At 47.8% G+C, this 20,198-nt stretch overlaps 1 protein-coding gene across 2 annotated transcripts in view; it reads right to left on the reverse strand.

The window, feature by feature from the left end:
• Nucleotides 1–20,198, reverse strand: part of SPOCK1 (SPARC (osteonectin), cwcv and kazal like domains proteoglycan 1) — a 510,780-nt gene that overhangs the window by 84,801 nt on the left and 405,781 nt on the right. The gene's annotated exons all lie outside the window — the stretch shown is intronic.

Here is a 20,198-nt window from a genome sequence, read left to right on the forward strand (position 1 = left end):
CACTTAATTCTCAGGTTCAGTGTTGAAGCCCAAAGGCCAAATCTCCTCTTGTCAACCCTTGGTCACCAACAGTGGCAGTATTTGGGCCACTTTCGGCCAGTTTCGCTCTTTCTGCCACTCTTATTCTCAAGTCTCAACTGATTCAGAGCACAAGCGAGAAAGGACATTTGCAGGTGCAAGAGAGCACAACAATTTAATAGCATTTTTAGCAACCTGGCATTAAGGAATAAGCAACCGACTCAGAGAGGTTAAATATCACGTAAAGGTTCACGATAGCCATAAAGGGAGGATTCAAAGCTGTGTCTGACTACAGGGCTAGATATTTGCTGGTCCCACAGCAGTGTTTCTGCCATAGGAATGGGCTTCTGAGAGCAGACATGCTGTACTGTTACTCCGTGTCACTACCGGCCATGGTGTCAGTTGTCTGACCATCATTCCTTTTCCACCCGTAAAATTCTCAGGATCAAGACCTGTGTGTAATCAGCCTTGTGCAAAGGCCTATGGGCCTAGAACCGTGTTTCCATCCAGGGGAGGCTCAAAGGAAGAGGAGACTGGCCAAGTTGACTGAGCACCCAACTTTGTGTACAGTTCTTACCAGGGGCCACGGGGAAGCTTTTAAAAGAATAAAATGAGGGAAACACAAATGCATACTTGTGACCAGGCCACTGGCTTTTGCAAAGCAGCACACGATGAGTTCAGATGAACACTGGCTCGTGGTGAGGGCAGAGCTACTCGGTCGCCATATGGATTACAGACTTAGGGCCAGAGTGCTTCCAACCTGGCCCTGATTGCAGTGGAGTCACTCAGTGTAACTCCAACTGTCACCCACACAGCAGCTACCCGTGTGGAGAGAGAGAAACAGACAAGCCGACAGGGAGATGACTTCCGCTCGATGCAACTGCCTTTTGTACAGATTTGTTAGGCGTCCAGGACGTGCCCAGTGTGGTAGCAGCAGGGGTGGGGACGGTATGAAAGGGGGCCATGGCCCAGACCTCCAACTTCAACAGACTTAATGAGAAGGCAAAAAAGAGCACGTCCTTCTAAAGCCATGTGGCCAGATATATATGTTTTCACTCATATGTGGACCTTGAGAAACTTAACAGAAGACCATGGGGGAGAGGAAGGGGGAAAAAGTTACAAACGGAGAGTGAGGGAGGCAAACCATAAGAGACTCTTAAAAACTGAGAACAAACTGAGGGTTGATGGGGGGTGGGAGGGAGGGGAAAGTGGGTGATGGGCATGGAGGAGGGCACTTGTTGGGATGAGCACTGGGTGTTGTATGGAAACCAATTTGACAATAAATTATATTAAAATAAAATAAAATAAAATAAAATAAAATAAAATAAAATAAAATAAAATAAAGCCGTGTGGCCAGGATTGTGAAGGGAGGCAGGAGTCATGTGTATGTAGAGATACAGCACAAGAAAAAGACCCACAGGAGTGGGATGTGCCTGCTGACTGCCTGATGGACAGAAGATAAGCCAAGAGGAAGGCAGGAAGGGGGCAGGTGGGTCACCTGTGTCAGAAAGCTCTTCTCAAATAGTGCAGCCTGTGAACACGTGCCCAGGGCTAGAGAGAAGACTACTGTGGCCAGTCCGGCCTCCTTCCACTGCCCCAGTGCTCTGGAACAATCCTGTTTAAGACGAGCAGCTCTCCAACTATTTTCTCAACAGAACTCCTAAAGCTCATTTAGGGGAAACGATACATTGGTACCTGAAAATGCATTTTATAAAGGCAAAACTTAATACATTTATTATAAAGCCTTATCCCCCTGTTACTATGATCAGCTGTTTGTATCTGTGACAGGTGTCATACTCTTCCCAAACATTCTCCGGTCACCCTGAAAGAGGAATCTGTGCTTCACTCATCGCCCCGTGGGAAAATGGGCTTCCCCTCCCTGGTGACATCAGTCCTGGCCGCGTAACTTGTTCTGCCAGTGAACCGTGAGTAGGCGTGACAGGCCAGGTTTGAGCAGAGGTTTCAAGGACCACTTCTTGGTTTTATCACCCCTGTTACTCTTCCCTCTACCATGAAAAGGACATGGGACAGATAAGGGCTGCTCCTCTGGCCTGAGGCACAGAGGGCATGGGACCAGAGCTGCAGCTAACCCACGGCTAACATGCAACATGAGCCAGGAATTAATGTTTGCTCTCGTAAGCCACTGATGTTTACAGATCCTTTGTTACTACAGCATAATTTACTAAAAGGTAACAGCGTTGACTTCCTACTAGGCCATGAGGTACTTATCAGCTGGAAAAGGTCTAAGTCACTGTGTTAGCCCTGGCACGTAGTAGGTGTTCAGTAAATAGCTGCTAAATGGCAAAGACAGAAGGTGGTGTTGCCCACTGTGCTGCTCTAAACCTGTTGTGAGGCCACCAGGAGTGACCAATCTGCTTGCACGAGGAACGCGGGTGCTGCAGCTCCGTATTCGGGATCTCCACGGTGAAGCATCCTTGACCCGCACCTGTCACCTGAGTCCTCTCTGTGAGTTCCACATCCAGCCCCCTGCCTTGCCGCCTCCCCACTCACCCCCATCTATTGCTGGAGTCGGAAGCTTGTCCATCTGCTTCCCAGCTGCCCCGAACACTCGTTCCCCTGGGTGGCCTGGTCTCGCCTGAGAGCCCCTGTGGACTGTAATTCTAGTAACTCAGCTTCCTTGGCTGGCCGTAGGACCCCCTCTTGTGTACAGCCGCTGTCACAATCTGTGGAGGCAGCCTGGCCTCATCCCTGACCCCAGGGAGGTGCCACCAGAGAAAACAAGATTTATCTGCACCAGTGAAAAATCCATGTTTCAAGGGCACAGATCTGCTTTTTTTATCTCCCAGGACAGTATGCGGCATTTAAATGAAGCTCAAAGGACTAGAATTCCATTTTTTATTAAGATCAAAACACGCTATTTAGAGATACCTATAAATGCGTAACTACATATGGGGGGTAGGGTGGCGAATGCCAAGATAGGGGTTACCTCTGGAGCAGGGGCAGGAGAATGGCATCAGACGGGAACCCACAGAAATGCTGTGAAAACGGAGAATGGTTTATTTCACAAGCTTAGTGGTAGATTCTGAGGCTTTTCTTTTGTTTCTGGGCTTGGCAACTGAGATAAATAAGACACGTACATTCATGTGTATCAAATACCTTACGGTAAAATATGAAACAAAGTTTCCATGCTTCTATCAGAGTGACAACCAAGCTCTACCCATGCCTCCCACCTCCCAGGGAAAGTTGCTAAGTGGATTAAGTGAGAGTATACCTGAGTACCTGCTGGTGAGGGGACAGGGTACCCAGCTCTGAACCAGAGTCCTGGACTGTCGCTGGGCAGAACATGCTCAAGGCACCTCACACACGTTTCCTTCTCAGAGCGCTTCATGAAAGTGAACCCAGGAGGTGACCTGCCCAGTCTCTCGCCCACCCTCTGTCTCCCCCAGGTTCCTGCTGGGGAAGAAGAGTCACAGATACCAAAAGGTAGTCACTGCACCGGCTTTACTCACAGGGGCCAGAAATCTCCCCAAGTATAGAGCTCCCTGCTAGACAGGGCTGCACAACCTGACTGAGACCTTCACGCCAAGCAGAGGCCTCCAACTCCTTCTCCCAATCTGCAGGAAACACACGCCCGGCAAAGCCCTAGCCATTCACCTGGATACACAAGCGGAGAGAATGCACAGACCTGGCTGGGCTTTGTACATGGGTGCCCTGGGCTGTGCACACACAGATCCTGGAAACACAAGGCAGGTGTGCTAGCCCTTGAGGACAGGGCTGCCAAGAGAACACGGCCAAGAGAAAAAGCCAGCGCATGTTACTTTGCCAATGCAGTGATCCTGTGAATATGCTCCTGACCCAAGAGACACTAGGCTCCCTCCCATCGGGACATAAGCAGCCTTTCTTGGGCAAGAGGAAGCAATGGTCACAGCATGAGAGTGAAAATCTCCCAGAGAGACATGAGGAGGGAGAAGGAAGTGTCTCCTAATACCACAGAGACATCAGTGACTCCCTTCCCAAATGACAAGCTTTCAGGATCGCCACACCCTCTCTCTCTTAAGGAGCGTTCAAAGCTGGAGTTACAAACTGACAAAATGATACATGGTGATTTCTTTGCAGTAAAGACTTTGCAGTACGCATTTATCCCCTCCCGCCACGTCTGCCCTGCAAGTGCTGGGGCTACAGGCAGTCAGCCGGGCTTTGCTACCGTGTCAGAACAGTGTCTGCAGAGCGCCAAGTTAAAGAGGGTAGACTGGGAGCCTACTTCTTAGAATTTGTGGCTTGGAGTTGGATAAGCAAAATAATAAAAATAATAACAACAACAACAAACACAATAAAACAACAATAAAAACTACAAGTTGACGTTCTTGGGAACTGATCAAGGGGCAGCCGTAAAAAAAATATTTTTTAAGAAAATACCATGGGGAGAAAAGAGGAGGAAAGAAGTATCCATGAATATTTTGGATTTAGAGGGGAGAGCCCGTCAGTTACTCAAGGCTCCCAAAGAGCCAAGGGTGATGGCATGCCCTGGAACTCCTCGACCAGAGCAGAGGAAAGACACAGTGAATAAATGTAAAGACTCCTCAGATGGGCACCGCTGCCTGTGAGGGAGAGCCCTTCCAGCCCTGGCCCATATGCTAAGTGGGTCTAAGCGGAGAGGAATCACCAATGCCCTGGCCCCCCACTTGCCCTCTAGAAAAGTTTGCACCTTGTGTTATGCCTTATATCCCTCATAAAAGGTATCTATCTGGGAGTCTTAACCCTCAGTATTCTACAGGGTCTTTATGGAGATAATCAACTTACAACGAGCTCATAGTGTGGGTCCTAATCCAATATGATTGGCATGCTTTTAAGAAGCGGAAATTTGGACACAGGGGCACACACAAACAGAGGGCAGGTGGAGGTGTGCTAAGAGAGCCATCTACAAGGAGTGCCGGAGGCTACTAGAAGCTAAGGAATGGCAGGAGATGGACTGCGGCACACAGCCTCAGAAGGAAGGAAACTTGTCCACACTTTGGCTTCCAATTCCTACCTCCAGGGCTGTGAGATAGTAAATTTCTATTGTTTGAGACACCCAGTTTGGGATACTCCTAGAGCAGCCCTAGCAATGTTTAAAAAGAGATAGCCTCTAAGGAATGGGAATGCTTTTGTGCCAAGATGACTCAGTTCTCCTGGAAAGAAAGAAAGAAAGAAAAAGAAAGAAAGAAAGAAAGAAAGAAAGAAAGAAAGAAAGAAAGAAAGAAAGAAAGAAAGGAAAGAAAGAAACAGAGAGAGAGAAAGAAAGAAAAAGAAAGAAAGGAAGGAAAGGAAAGGAAAGGAAAGGAAAGGAAAGGAAAGGAAAGGAAAGGAAAGGAAAGAAGAGAAAAAAGAAAAGAAAAGAAAAGAAAAAACACAGAACAGCAGCCTCAGGATGTTGGGCAAGTGGACGTACAGAACTTGGCCAAATTATATCACCTGTGACTCATGCGCAAAAAAGAGCAAGTATGAAAAATTCAAGACTTTATATTGATTTTATGATAATGTAGTTAAATAAATAATTAGCTCTAACTCTTTAAAAGGAGGAGGAGCCTAGAAAATGGGAAATTAACAACTTTTAAACATTGTACGGGAACCCACATTCATACAAACACAAATACAATTATACCTTCCGGAAGCTTCTATACCCCTTGACCTGCTGGGAGAAAATGCCTTCCCCAGTCATCACAGAAACAGAGAAGATGGAGGGAGCCCAAGACTTCACAAATGGGCAGAAATATTCAAAATGTTGACCTACTTAAAAATAAACGTGCTAGCAGATTTCCCAACCAATCTTTCCTTCCGTTTTGTCTAACACACCAACACGTCGGAATGAGTGAACGTTACTGCAAATGGCCAGTAAATCTTTCTCTGCTAGGATTTGTAAAGCAAAACTAATAACCTCTCTCTGGTTCACTGCTCGCACAGGTCTCCACTGGGTACATTTCTCCACCGCACCACACTCTTTGCTTTGCCTTGCATGTTTTGGGTATTATTTTTAACATTTTATTTAAATTGCTTTCTCCAGTCTATTTCATCAACCAATCATCTATTTTTAAACCAGACTGTTGACAGTTCACAGTTGACAATTTTGTTCACAGTTGATGAATTCTGATTTGTTTTTATTCCCCAAAAATCATGTCAAAGGAGGAGGAGGGAGATAATCTTATGGCTCTGTTGGCTTTGATAACTGGGCAGGAAGTGAGTGGCTGCTGACTACACATTGTCCCTTGGCAGACGGAAGAACAGCTGTCCGTCTCTGTCCAGGGCTTCCAGATGTCCCTGTGGTCATCTGGAAGGAGTGGTGACGAGAAACAAAAGAAGGGTCTTTGGTCTCATTCAGAGATTTGCCAAACATACATTCATGTACATGTTTCTTCTTGCATCCAACAAATATTTATTGAGCACCTACTATGGCCCAGGCCCTATACTAACAAGACAAAAAAGCTGGTCCCATCAGCATGGCAGGTGCTGATAAGGACAGCAAAGAAACAAAGGGGAGTAAGAGACAGTGAATAATGGGGAGGGAATAGTACATTATATGGGGTGATGAGGAAACTGGCAAGATGATATCCGGGCAGAGCAAAGAATAAAGTGACCCATGCAGCCCTCCAGGGGAAGGGAGGGGGACTCCAGGCAAAGGCCCTGAAGTGGAAGATGCTGAGTGCGCATGAGAGTCATCAGGGAAGCCAGTGTGGCTGAAGAGGAACGTGCAAGGAGGAAGAAGATGGATGGATGGATGGATGGATGGATGGATGGATGGATGGATGGATGGAGGCCTGTGTGTGACTCAGGGCTCAGTCTTGGGCTCTCTCCCTCCCCAGCCCACCCCCAAAGACACACACATTTCTCTGAGGTAAGAGTTCCAAAGAAGGCAGAACCCTACACCTCAAAAGCAAGTTTGCTAAAAATGTGAAAAAGGAAAAGCTCATCTTTACGGAGGAATGCCAGCTAAATAAATTGAGAAGGAATGCTAGAATTAGAAAATCATTTGGCAACACCCTGTGTAATAACTGAGTCAGGAAAGGATCATTCGATGTTTATTACAAATGGTGGGTAAAAGTAACTAGGGAACAGGACAGTCACATAGTCTCAAAGTGCCCGCCACAGAACAAACACCTCGTTATTAACCAAGGAAAATGTACATTTTCGATAAAAGGACATGGCAGGCACCCCTTAATGCAGGGACCGAGGGGACAATTCAGCAGCAGAGAGACCGGCTGGCATCAGCTACTTATGCACCTTCTGCGAAAGGAACGACTACACAATTGTGCCTATGAGGGATTGGTGCCAAACACGTTTAATCTCAATCTATTTGTTAGAAAACAAGTCCAAAATTGAAGATGTTTTAGGGGCAGGTGGGTGGCTCAGTTGGTTAAGCGTCTGATTTTGGCTCAGGTCATGATCTTGCGGTCCGTGAGTTCGAGCCCCACGTCAGGCTCTGTGCTGACAGCTCAGAGCCTGCAGCCTGCTTTGGATTCTGGGTCTCCCTCTCTCTCTGCCCCTCTCCCGCTCATGCGCTGCCTCCTTCTGTCTCTCAAAAATAAATAAACGTTAAAAATTTTTTAAAAAGCCATAAACAACAACAAAAAACCCTGAGGCAAGTGGGTCACTCTTCCAGATTAGAGGAAATTAAATGGATGGAACAAATGCAATGGGTGAGGCTTGAATGGATCTTGAAAAAATCACAATTATGCAAAGCTATAAAAGACATTCTGCGGGGGGGTGGGGGGGCACTTGGGTAGCACAGTCAGTTAAGCACCCAACTTCAGCTCAGGTCATGATCTCACGGTTTGAGTTCGAGCCCTGCATCGGGCTCTGTGCTGACAGCTCAGATCCTGGAACCTGCTTCGAATTCTGTGTGTGTGTCCCTCTCTCTGCCCCTCCCACACTCATGTTCTGTCTCTCTTTCTCAAAAATAAACAAACATTTAAAAAAAAATTTTTAAAAAGACATTCTGGGGAAAACTTCTGTGGTTTTAACAAGGATTGCATATTACGTGACATTACTGGATTATTGTTCTCGTAGGTGTAGTAATACCTACTAAAGTGGTCATATAGGAGAATGCCTGTCTCCTTAGAGGTGAGGTTTCTTAGCATCTGTAATTTGTTTTTAAATGGTTCGGGGGAAACGCGTGTATGTTACAGAGAGAGCACAAATTTTGTAAAATGTTAGCAACTGCCCAGTCTCGGTGACAGGTATACAGGTGTTCATTGCATTGGTTTTTTTTTTTTAATTCTTCCATACATTTAATAATCACTAAACCAGTATCTGCACATCCTCACCAACACTTGTTATTTCTAGTCTTGTTGACTCTAGCCATTCTGACCAGTGTGAGGTGATAGCTCGTTATGGTTTTGATTTGTATTTCCTTGATTATGAGTGATGTGGAGCACCTTTTCATGTGTCTGTTGGCCGTATGGACATCTTCTTTGAACAAATGTCTATTCAGGTCCTCTGCCCATTTTGTAATTGGATTGTTTTCTGGTGTTGATTTGTACAAGTTCTTTATATATTTTGGATACTCACCCCTAACTGGATATATCATTTGCAAATATCTTCTCCCAACAGCGGATTGCCATGTTGTTTCCCTAATGCTTTCCCTTGCTGTGCAAAAGCTTTGTATTTTAGTGAAGTCCAAATAGTTTCATTTTTCTTTCACTTTCCTTGCCTAAGGAGACATATCTAGATGTTGGTGGGGATGCAAAATTGGTACAGCCACTGAGGAAAACAGTGTGGAGTTTCCTTGAAAAATTATAGAGTTACCATGGGATGCAGTAAATCCACCTCTGGGTATTTACCCAAGAGAAAACACTAATTTGAAAAGATACATGCATTCCTATGTTTATGTATAATAGCCAGGATATGGAAGCAATCCAAGTGTCCATCAACAGATGGATAAAGAAGATATTATATATGTATAAATATATGAATACTTACACACACACATGCACACAAACACAATGGAATAGTACTCAGCCATAAAAAGAATGCGATCTCACCGTTTGCAGCAACATAGATGGACCTAGAGGGTCTAATACTAAATGAAATAAGTCAGGCAGAGAAAGACAAATACCATGTAATTTCACTCATATGTGGAATTTAAGAAACAAAATGAACAACAATGAAAAAAAAAGAGGAGAAAAAGATATTCTTAAATACAGAGAACAAACTGATGGTTACCAGGGGAAAGTCGTGGGGGGATGGGTAAAGTAGGTGAAGGGGATTAAGAGTACACGTGTTGTGGGGCGCCTGGGTGGCTCGGCCTGTTAAACATCGGACTCTTGATTTCGGCTCAGATCATGATCTCACCATTCATGAGATCGAGCCCTGTGTTGGGCTCTGTGCTGACAGAGCAGAGCCTGCTTGGGATTCTCTCTCCCTCTCTCTTCCCCTCCCCTGGTCGTGCTCTCTTTCTCTTAAAATAAATAAATACATGAAAAAAGAAGAGTACACTTGTCATGATGAGCACTAATACACAGAGTTACTGAACCATATTGTGCACCTGAAACTAATATAACACTGTATGCTAATTCTACTTCAATTAAAAAAAACAAAAAAAATTATTAAACCAACAGCAGGAGGAAAGTAAATAAAAATAAATTAAAAAAAAAAAAAAGCAACTTGCTTTGCCCGGCGGTGCTAGGAAAATTCTTGCGGAAACCAGTCCTATTTGCTGCCCTGAACTGTTGCCCACACGGCGGGCAGGCAGTGTCTATTGCAACGACTTGTCCTCCTGCGCTTCCCCACCAGGGGGCAAGCTCTTTGAGGGCTGTGAGGATCCTGTCTACTACCACTGTCTGTAGGACCTGGCCTGGAATTGGAAAGAGCAGGCCTTCACCAATGATGAAGGTATTTCTGGAGCACCAATTCTCTTCAGCGACGCAAGCCAGCAACACTGGAACATGAAGGCTACACACAGGTGCACCGGAAGGCAGCATTTCAGATCCGGCAAAGACCCTCTTTCATGGGCACAGGGGAGGTGGAGGCTGGGGGAAGACGCATCTTGTCTTGTGGCCATTCTCTTGAGTAACCTCCTTACTTGCTCTGGCTCTTCTTTGTCTTGTCACCAATTTAGCAAACCCTTTTTCAGCAGAGGAGGAGGCAGATTTCAGTCTAGTCCGAGTACAAACTGTCCCAGGTTTGTGTTAAGAGGCAGAGCTGAGTACACTTCCTCTCATTTGTGTAACGAGACCAGCGGAACGTCCTGCACATGTGAAATGCCAGAGGAAAGGGCAAGGCTCCACGTGACGGAGCCCAAGGAAAAGATGCCAGGCCCCCGGGGCAGGGGTGCAAGGGAGGAGAGCCACCCCACAGGCTACCTATCCTGCCCTGCACATTCACCAGGCTCATTGCTGGGGCCGGCTGCTGTCCCATGTCCATGCTTTATGCATCCCAACATCACACACACCGGGGGCTTCCCTGCCTCACCTCTGCTGCTTCTCACTTCTGGGACTCTGCCCTGCTGTCCGCTCTGCCTGAAATCCTGTGAGCGCCAGCTAATGTTGGCAAACTTCACATTTGTGTGGGATTTCCCCCACTATCTAGGATCTGGGGGAGACAGCACAGATGTGGAGGGACTTGAAGTTCCCAGGCCCTGCTTCCTATCAGCCTTCTGGGGAGACCACAGACCCCACAGAGAAACCACTGCCAGGCATACCCCAGAAGAGGGGGGTCCAGGTGCAGCCTGGCCAAGCATGGCCTGGAAGCAGCGGAGAGCCTCACATCCAAAGAAGCCCTGGACACAGGGGCAGTTAAGGGTCCCTCTTGGTGTCCCCTCATCTTCAGGCCTTTGCTTAGGTGCACCTTCTCATGGAAGGCTTCCTTCTCTTAGCACTCTTGAACAATCATACCCAGCATGCCTGACCTTCTCACGCTGTTTTCTTTTTCCATATTATTATATATATATTATATAATATTATATAATATTATATATATAATATAACATAAAATATATATATATGTTATATATATGTTATATGTTATATATATATTTCCATTATATATTTCATATATGTATATATATTTATATATATATGATATATATATATATATATATATATAAACATGTCATTTTCTAACACACTGTATGGATTTCTTGCTTGTTCTATTTGCTGCTTCGTCTCTCTCTTCCTTGCTAGAATTTAAGTTCCATGAGGACAGGGGTCTGCTGTGTTCGGTTCACTGCTATATGGGAAGTGCCAAGCACAGTACCTGGCATGTGCTGGGCGGTAGGTACTCAATGAAACTGCATGGGGTGAAGGAATGACTGAGTGAAAACAACGGCCTGTGTGACCGGCAGACAGTGCCTCCAACCCACCCCCAGTGTCTGAGTATGAATAAGAGTTGAAATGAGGGACAGGGCCCCAGGAAGGAGGCAAAACTCACAAAGTGACGGAGGGCAAGCTTCCTTCCAGCCCTATGGGAAAGGGGCTCCAAGTAGAAATGAAACTGATTTCCTTAACACTCAAGAGGCACACAGACACCTGAGTGTGAGAGTGGAGATTCAGACCTTCTCCTCTTTCCTTCCTGGCTCCTGTTTCCCCTCCAGACAGGCCTCAAGGGGCGCCTCTGTGACCCGGGGCCATTCTCCCTCACCGCGCTCACCACACTGCACGCCTTTCTCTGTCTACGAAACTGCCTGGGGAGAAGATACGCATCTCTGTCTAGATGCTAGCATAAGGCAAAAACTTCCTATGTATTTGCTTATTCATGGGATACAGTTTGTTAATGTTTTATTTATTTTTGAGAGAGAGAGACACACACACATGGAAAAAACACAAGTGGGGGAGGGGCAGAGAGAGACGGGGGAAGAGGGTACAGAGGATCCCAAGCTGGCTCTGTGTCTAGAGCAGACAACCCGATGCGGGGCTTGAACTCACAAACCATGAGATCATGACCTAAGCCAAAGCCGGACGCTGAACTGACTGAGCCATCCAGGCGCCCCCATGGGATATACTTTATATAAACACTATATGCGAGAGCAGATGTTGGTGGGTTCGTTCTGCAGATGAACAAAGTGAAACCTTGAGAAAACAAAACAGCTGCCTCAAGGTCACAAGGCCAGTAAATGGCAGACTTCCTTTTTAATCTAGACCCTTCAAGTTTTCCCTAGTCCACTGGTGTGGTGGGGGTGACTCACACACTTCTCAATACTGAGGGGACTGGCAAAGCCTTTCCGGGCATCCTAGGACGGCTGAATGAAGAGGCAGAAGACACTGCGGGGACGGAATGACCCTAGGGCTGGGGAAGCAGAGAAAGGAAAGGAAGGGGTCCCCTGCCAGAAGCTGCCTTGATGCTGAGCTATAGTAAGGGAACGAAGGCAGCCGGCCACTCCCCCTAACTTACACCAAATGAAGCCCTTGCTCGGCAACTGCAGTGGTGTTAGTGATGTTATTCGAAGTCACTGTCACATTAGCTAAGGTAGCTTAACAGAACTCATGCAGATAAGCCAACAGAATGAAACAAGATGATGTGGGCACCTTCCCTTTGTGTCTGGGAAGCTCACCTGTCCTGGAGGCAGAACGGCCTGAGGCTCTTCAGGCTAACCCTGTAACTGTCGAATATCATACCGGAGCTCTCCTGGGCAATGTGTATTCAGGAGCTGGCAGTCCAGGGTGGCCCGGCCAGGGAGGCCTCCAAGATCAGACCTCTGAACCTGATGCCCACCAAGGGGTAAGCTGCTTGAGGGCATTCTCAAGGGCAAGAACTGGACAACTGGATGCTGTTCACGTTCACACGCCCTAGGGCCAGACCTGAGCCCCACACCTCAAAGTGGATGGAGCAGGCTTGCTGAAATTAATCAGTCACCTTGCCAGCAAGGGGAGGGAGTTAGGGAGCATCACCCCGTTTTACAGATGAGGAGAGAAAAGGTAAGGAAGGAAGGAACACAAAGAATGAAAGTAGGAGAGAGCAAGAGAGGAAGGCAGTGGAGGAAGCACGGCAGAAGGAGACAAGGGAGGGGACCCTGCAAGCGTAGGAAAAAGCAGCAAGCCTCCAGGAGAGACTCCAGGCGGTGCGAGAGGCGGGGTGGAGGCAGGGGCTTGTTCACAGTCTCTCGCCCAGCCTGGCTGTGTGGGCTCAGGCAGCTCTAGGAGAAAGGAAGAGAATGTTCCTGGCTGGTTCCTGCCTAAAATAAAAACATCTCTGCTGCTATAAATGCCCTTGGGATGCCTGTCTCTCCGGCTGTCCCGCCCTCCTCGGTGGTCCCCTGCCCACGCTAAGCCACCTCCCTGGGCCACGTGTCCCCCCACCACACACCACCGAGGCAGACTGCCTCGCAGACAGGATTCACAGGAGGTGGCATGCAAGTGAAGGCGGCACCTAATTTCCATCAGGACTCTCACCTCTCCAGCTGTGCTGATGGAAGGGGAGAGGCCTTTTGCCCAGGTTCTGCCTGTCTCTGTCAGCCTGAATGGGAATCTGACACGGGACTCCCTCCACTGCCTTCTAGAGCAAAGAGTCTAAGTGATTCGCATCACCCACCCAGGCCTCCTTTTCCTTGTCACTAGATAAAGCCTCCTGCAGCTGTATGGGAAGGAATGGATAAGTGGGGGGTCCCTAGGGCCTGGCAGCAAGCCCTGCCCTGGCACACAGTGGAAAACAGATCTGAGTCTGTGCCTCCACTCCTGCCAACCCTGCCCTCATCCCTCCCTTCCCCTGAAAGTTGTCCCACACTTGAAGGATCTCTGCAAAATGCAAATTTGTGTGATTCTCTGTCCCAGTTCGTGCCCGTTCCTTGTCCCCTGGCGTCCTCGGGGAAGCATGAAAACGTGACCCCAGAAGAGGGCCCTCGTGATCTACAGTCCACAAACCCCTCTAGCTTGGTCCCTTTGCTTCTTTTCCCAACCCATGCCTGCTCTGTTCTGGCACACGGCCCCCGAAGTGGACCCTTCACACTCTCCTGTGACACGCTCCACCTCCACGCCTTGCTTTGTCTGCAGCCCCCAGGGATCCCGAGGCAGGTTTCCATGAGGGCACCGACCAGCTGTGCCCACCTCCACTGCACGCTGCCCTGCACCGTGATGACTGCTTTCTTGCCTGTCTCCCTTATGAGTTCCACAAATAAGATGTCATAATTCACTTGTGTGGCCCAAGTGCCCAGAAAAAGACCTGCAAAAGAACAGGTAGCAAATAAACGCTGATAGACCAACAGATATTCGGGCAGATGAAAGGACATCCTGCTGCCTGCCAAGCAATCCCACACGGCGCGGGGTCCAGGAGCTGCCGTCAAGTTGGCCAAAGGAAGACAGTCGTCTGTCACCAAGATCTCAAGGCTTTGACGTTTCTCGGCCCTGTGGATGATACCCAGGTTCTCCCAGTCCATCAGATGCAACACCTGCACGGTGCCTCCTACCCAGTCTGATCCTCCCTGCTTACCGGGAATCAGGCCAAAGATGGCCCAGTGCTGATGTTTTCCTCACATGCCCAGACTGAGTTCAAGTCCTTGTTTCTGAGGCCCATCCCCTCTGGGTGTGATCTTACTTCTCCATCAACACTGCTCCAGTCCCTCCACGGCTGGTCCCAGCTGCCCTGCCCAGGCCTTGCTCCACTCTGGTGCCCCCCTCACACAGCAGGCTCACTCTCCCCCTACCCTAAGCCTCTCCGCTTGAGCAATGTTCCCCCAGGACACCCCTGACCCAGGCACATTTCCAACCCATGCCACTGCCCTTCCACAGGCCCACGCCTGCTCCTCTTGACCTCTAGTATTTCCTTCACAGTTACGACTGAACAGCTAGACTACAGAGCCTCTGTGTAACATACCTGCGCACCACTCAGAGACGAGCTACGAACACGAAGTATATCCATATCCCCCATGGTGCTGGTAGAAATGGCTTCAAAGTCTTCATGATACACATCATATCCACAATCAGTCATGGAACCAGGGGCTGTGCTACAAGCTTTTCCTACACTCTCCCCGTTAAATTTCACCCTCAGTTTCACCACAAGAACTCTGCTGACAGCCGACTTACATATGAAGAAACTCCGGCTCAGAAATGCTGTTTGCCCAGGGAAACCCAACTCTGAGCTGCAGAGTCTGGATTCAAACCCAGGCCATCTGACACTAAGGCTTGCGTTCTTAAGGGTTTATATGGTCCCATGTCATGTGTTTAGCAAGCTCATGGGACAGTGGTCCTCTTGGTCAGCCCAGGGCGCTTGCAGCAATGACTCTCTTACAAAGAGAGCCAAGCTGTAGGGAATTCTCTGCAGACTGTGCTGAGAAGGCGTGCACGTAGTTACATCATTCTGCACGTAGAAAGGCACACGGGTGGTGTCTTTCCCAAGTGTCCCGACAGGGCTCTTGTTGTGGTCCCACTGGTATGTGGGCTCAACGAGAGCAGGGATCTTGGTGTTTTACTGCGGCTTCTCAGGTACCTAAAGGAGGGCCCAGAACAGAGGAGATGCTCCTATTTATTCAGTGAAATAAAAACACGAATGAGGTAGGCAATAAGCCCCCAAAGCCCTACCAGGCCAAAAACGTCACTAATGAAAAGGAAGCTCAGAGGGAACAGAACTCTGTATCAGAGTCATAACCTCTCCAAAGCAGCCAACCAAGGCTTCTTCTGTGGATTCACACTCATTTTCTACTGGTTCCAAACTCTTAAGAATGCAGGCTCATAAGTACTTAATCTTCGGAGTTTCGACAACGCCGACGCATCTCTCTACTCTGATTCTCCTTTGGAGACCATCCCAAAGCACCCCTGTGGATCCGTCTTCTGAGGGGCAGTTCTGGGCCACCTTCCTCATGCTGTCCGCTGTCTCTGTCATCTTTACCACAGAGGAGAGGCAGGGACTCGGGATTCTTGGATTCTCAAGTGATGACCCCTCTGCATAAAAACCCTCTCTCCTCACCCATAAGGGAGAAGAAATGCAGACAGCGAAAGGGCAGCAGATTTCTAGGGTGATAAGGAGTCCATCGTGCACCCCCAGTAGCCCCTGACATTCTGCGGAATGAGAAAACAGATACTAGCTAAGCTATCCACCAATTCTTTCCAAAGCTACCACTCCCCAAGGTCAAAAAAAAGCCATTAACATCTCACCATGGCCCGACAGGAGATAAACATCACCAGCCAGGCAGCCTCACTTTCTGTCTGCTCTAGACAATTCCTTCCTCTCTACACCTTTACTCACTCTAGAAAAATAAACCCCAAATGCCTTTATGAATAAAGGCTGCATATGCTCAAAAGAGCCAACGAAAATGAAGCTGTAGGTAAAGGTGACCAAAAATGCCAAATCAGACTTTTGACCAAATGCAACAAGATGAAGGTGATATTTTTTTTCAATAAAACAGTAACTTAAACTTTGCATTACTGCCTGATTTTACTGCTTAGAGATGAGAGAGCCTACAGTGCTGAACGAAAAAGTCATATCACTCAAACAGGATTTTCTTTGCTTGGCATCACCTATGTGAAAAATACATTTAAGTAATAAAATGCCCTTGGCAAGAGTTCATTGTCTGATGATGGAGCTGAGTTGTGGACATGGTGCGGACTGCACAGTCTGTCTTTTTTCCTCTTTTGATGATAGAGTTTCCACCCCCACACAGATCTCATCTCCTTTCTCCTGGAATCTGATGAGCTGTCCCATGAGGTTGACTCTTGTGGCCACTCTGCCCCATGAGCGAAGCGTGAGCTGATGGTTCCTAGTGCTTATTCCATGTCCAGAAATGTCTAGGTCCTGTCATTCATGGGGAACCCCTCTCCTTTCGTACTTTCTTTCCACTGAAGCCCAAACTACAGATCCGGTGACTCTGAGATTGCCAACGGCTTGATACGGAGATCACAAGACTGGATGACATACAGGCATCTGAGGCGGGAATGCAGGTACCTGACTAACTTCTGGGGATGTACAAAAAGATCCAGATCTCAATCCAGGAGGTCAGCCCTGAGGACAAAGGGGGCATGAGACATGCCCGACACTTGCAAAAAGCGGAGTCTTGTGATGAGGTGCCAGGACTCCAACCAGGGGGAGTGGGGATAGTTATATAAATGAATTTTCAAGAATCCAAAAAGGAGGGGCAAGAATAGAGACCCGGCTATGAAGAGGTAGGCACTGGGGACAAGACACCACTGGAAGTCCCTGTGGGGATTGTAAGCATGAGTATATTATTTTTTAATCTTTTTAATATTTATTTTTTTTGAGAGAGAGAGAGAGAGAGAGAGAGAGAACGAACAAACAAGCAGGGGAGGGGCAGAGATAGAGAAAGAGAGAAAGAATCCCAAGCAGGCTATGCACTGACAGCACAGAGCCTGATGCAGGACTTGAACCCACCAACAGTAAGATCACGACCTGAGCCAAAACCAGGAGTCGGATACTCACTGACTGAGCTGCCCAGGTGAGCCCCCAAGGGTGAGTTTAAATGAAGATGCAGGACAGTCATCCAGGTACCAAGGAAACAAGACACAGGAGAAGGTGGTGCAGCTTCTGAGGGTCAATCAGCCTTGGATGTGCACCCCAGCCTCATGTCTTTGGGCATGGAATGGGACCAGGAAGGCAGTAGAGTCTGGACAGCGCCTCAGTCTACAGAAGTCTGAGCAAGGCAACACCACTTCAAAGATCCAGGAGCTCGTTACACATCTTGTCCTTGGCTCCAAGCTTCACACAAGCCTTTGCTTCCTGTGATTTCAAAGTTAGAAAGTTCATGGGGCGCCTGGGTGGCTCAGTCGGTTAAGCGGCCGACTTCGGCTCAGGTCACGATCTCGCGGTCTGTGAGTTCGAGCCCCGCATCGGGCTCTGTGCTGACAGCTCAGAGCCTGGAGCCTGTTTCAGATTCTGTGTCTCCCTCTCTCTGACCCTCCCCCGTTCATGCTCTGTCTCTCTCTGTCTCAAAAATAAATAAACGTTAAAAAAAAAAAAAATTTAACAAAGTTAGAAAGTTCAAACTAGTCTCCTCCCACTCCTACCAAGTTTTTCCTTGTGTATTTTGATATCAATCCAGAACCTGTGTTAATCAGGCCAAAATTCATTAAGGAAGGCCAACTGTGATCTCCAGGAAGCTAGCAGCTCCGCATGTAACATAATTTTTGTTTCATACAGCTGAGTGATTTTTCAAACAGTCTAACACCAAGCTCTGGATGAGGGTGGGAGGGAACCCCCATAAAAGAAGTGGAACAGATACTGTCTCACAGAGCCTGTCGCAACGTGCGGGCTCCCTCCCGTTTGGGGGAATCCTGCACAACAAAGTAATAACGAGCACTCACATTGTGGCACCTCCATCGTGTCCCTGCCACAGATAATTAAGCTCATCAATTAACGCCTTCCCTTTGCTGCTTTGGGAGGAAGCCACGTATGAAGTTCAGAGGGAAGCCAGTATATCAGCCACCTAAACCTTCGGCAACTACACTGCTGACCTCCCAGGATCAGAGAAGGGTTGGAGCAGAGGCATGAGAACGAGCCAGATTGAGTTCAAATCCTCCCTGGCTCTAGACTTCCTAGCTATGGGAAACTGAGTTAAGCCTCCTGTTCCCGACTTTCCTAATTTATAAAATGGAGGATATAATAATACCTGACTCAATGGGATGATATAATCCATTTATGCAACTAGTATTTTTGTGGAGCACCTACTATGTGCCAGGCAATATTCTAGTTGATAGTGATATAGCAGGGAACAAAAGAGGAAACTGTGTTGTCCTTTAGGGGCTTACATTCTAGAAAAGGAAGCCAGATGCTAGAAAAAAATCAACAAAAAATGAAATGATGTGTACCAAGTGCTTAGCACAAGGCCAGACACAGAGCATGTGCTCAGGGAGAGATGAAAGGCACACGATATGTTTAGGATACCTGTCGGCCCTACCACACCTGTCTATGGAAGGAATGGACGATTTTTCAGCCTTCTTCCTGGGGAGCCTGGCCAAGCTTCTGTCCCTCCAGTGTGACAGAAGTAAATAAGGATCTAATAAGAATCCTACAGGAGTCAGGAATTTGGAGACAGACAAACCCAGACTCAACTATCAACTCTCGCTTGCTCACTCATTGTCCTAGAGCAAGTCACTTAACTTTCTTTTTATTTAATTTGTTTTAAGTTTGTTTGTTCGTTTGTTTACTTTGAGAGAGAGCATGCATAATCGAGCGGAGGAGAGGCAGAGAGAGACAGAAAATTCCAAGCAGGTTCCGCACCATCAGTGCAGTGCCTGATGTGGGTCTCGAACCCATGAACCATGAGATCGTGACCTGAGATGAAATCAAGAGTCAGATGCTTAACCGACTGAGCCACCCAGGTGCCCCAAGTCACTTCAGGTGGTGATGCCCAGTTTCCACATACATAAAATGGGGATGCTAATGGAACCTGCCTCCCTGAGCTGTGAGGATTAATTAGGATTATGGTTAGGACTCAGCTGGGTGCCTGGCACAGTACAGTGCTCATTCCCCCCTGCCAGACCCACCCTCATCCCCACGCAGACTCAGGCAGCCGCAGCTGCTTCGGGGACCGTGCCCAGGGTGCCTGAGTCACTTCACTTGTCATCCGTAAAGATGCCATAAATGCCAGCCCCACAAGGTGGGTTTGCCCCTTCTGCTTGATAACGGCATCGCTGTGCAGCAGCAGGACGTGCCCCAGAAGCTGGAGCCACGGTGGGGTGATTGATGACTCTCTTCTTCCTTGCAGACCGTACAGTCCTGGTGGGCAAAGGCTCACCTTCCTGAGCATTCCTCTCAGGGCTTGGGCTGTCACTGGGACCCAGAAAACACTTGAGGGATGAAAATGAGCTGAAGCAGAATCAGTCCAGGGGGCCACCAAGAAGCCACTATTCGAGAGGAACTCGTCACCTTGATCCCCCCGCCCCCTCAAAAAGCTCCCTGTGAGACGTATTAGCAAAAAGTAAATGTCCTGCTAAAGACATTACAGGACCACAGAAGCGGTTATATCAGAAAGAAAATGTCAGTTAGTTTTTTCAATCTCCAGAATCTCTCTTCAGCTGTCTAGTGACCCATTCCCTCCTTCAGGAACAGCCACCATTTCACTGGTTCCGGGTGTTTCCCCGGCTATCCACAAGCTCAGCCTTCCAGGGAAATAATGGGCCCTTGGAGGGATCCACCGTGTTTCGAAGGCAGGGGATTTATACAGAGCACATAATTTGCCACAGACAAATACACTGTATTTATTGCAGTTATAATCAGAACAAAATTATAAAGTTTCCATGGTTCCAGAACACAACCAAATAAGCAATTCTAACAGAAGGGACTCTCAGCAGCCGGAGAAACAAACCACA

Source organism: Panthera tigris, chromosome A1 (assembly GCF_018350195.1).
Source record: "Panthera tigris isolate Pti1 chromosome A1, P.tigris_Pti1_mat1.1, whole genome shotgun sequence".
Classification (NCBI taxonomy): Eukaryota; Metazoa; Chordata; class Mammalia; order Carnivora; family Felidae; genus Panthera; species Panthera tigris.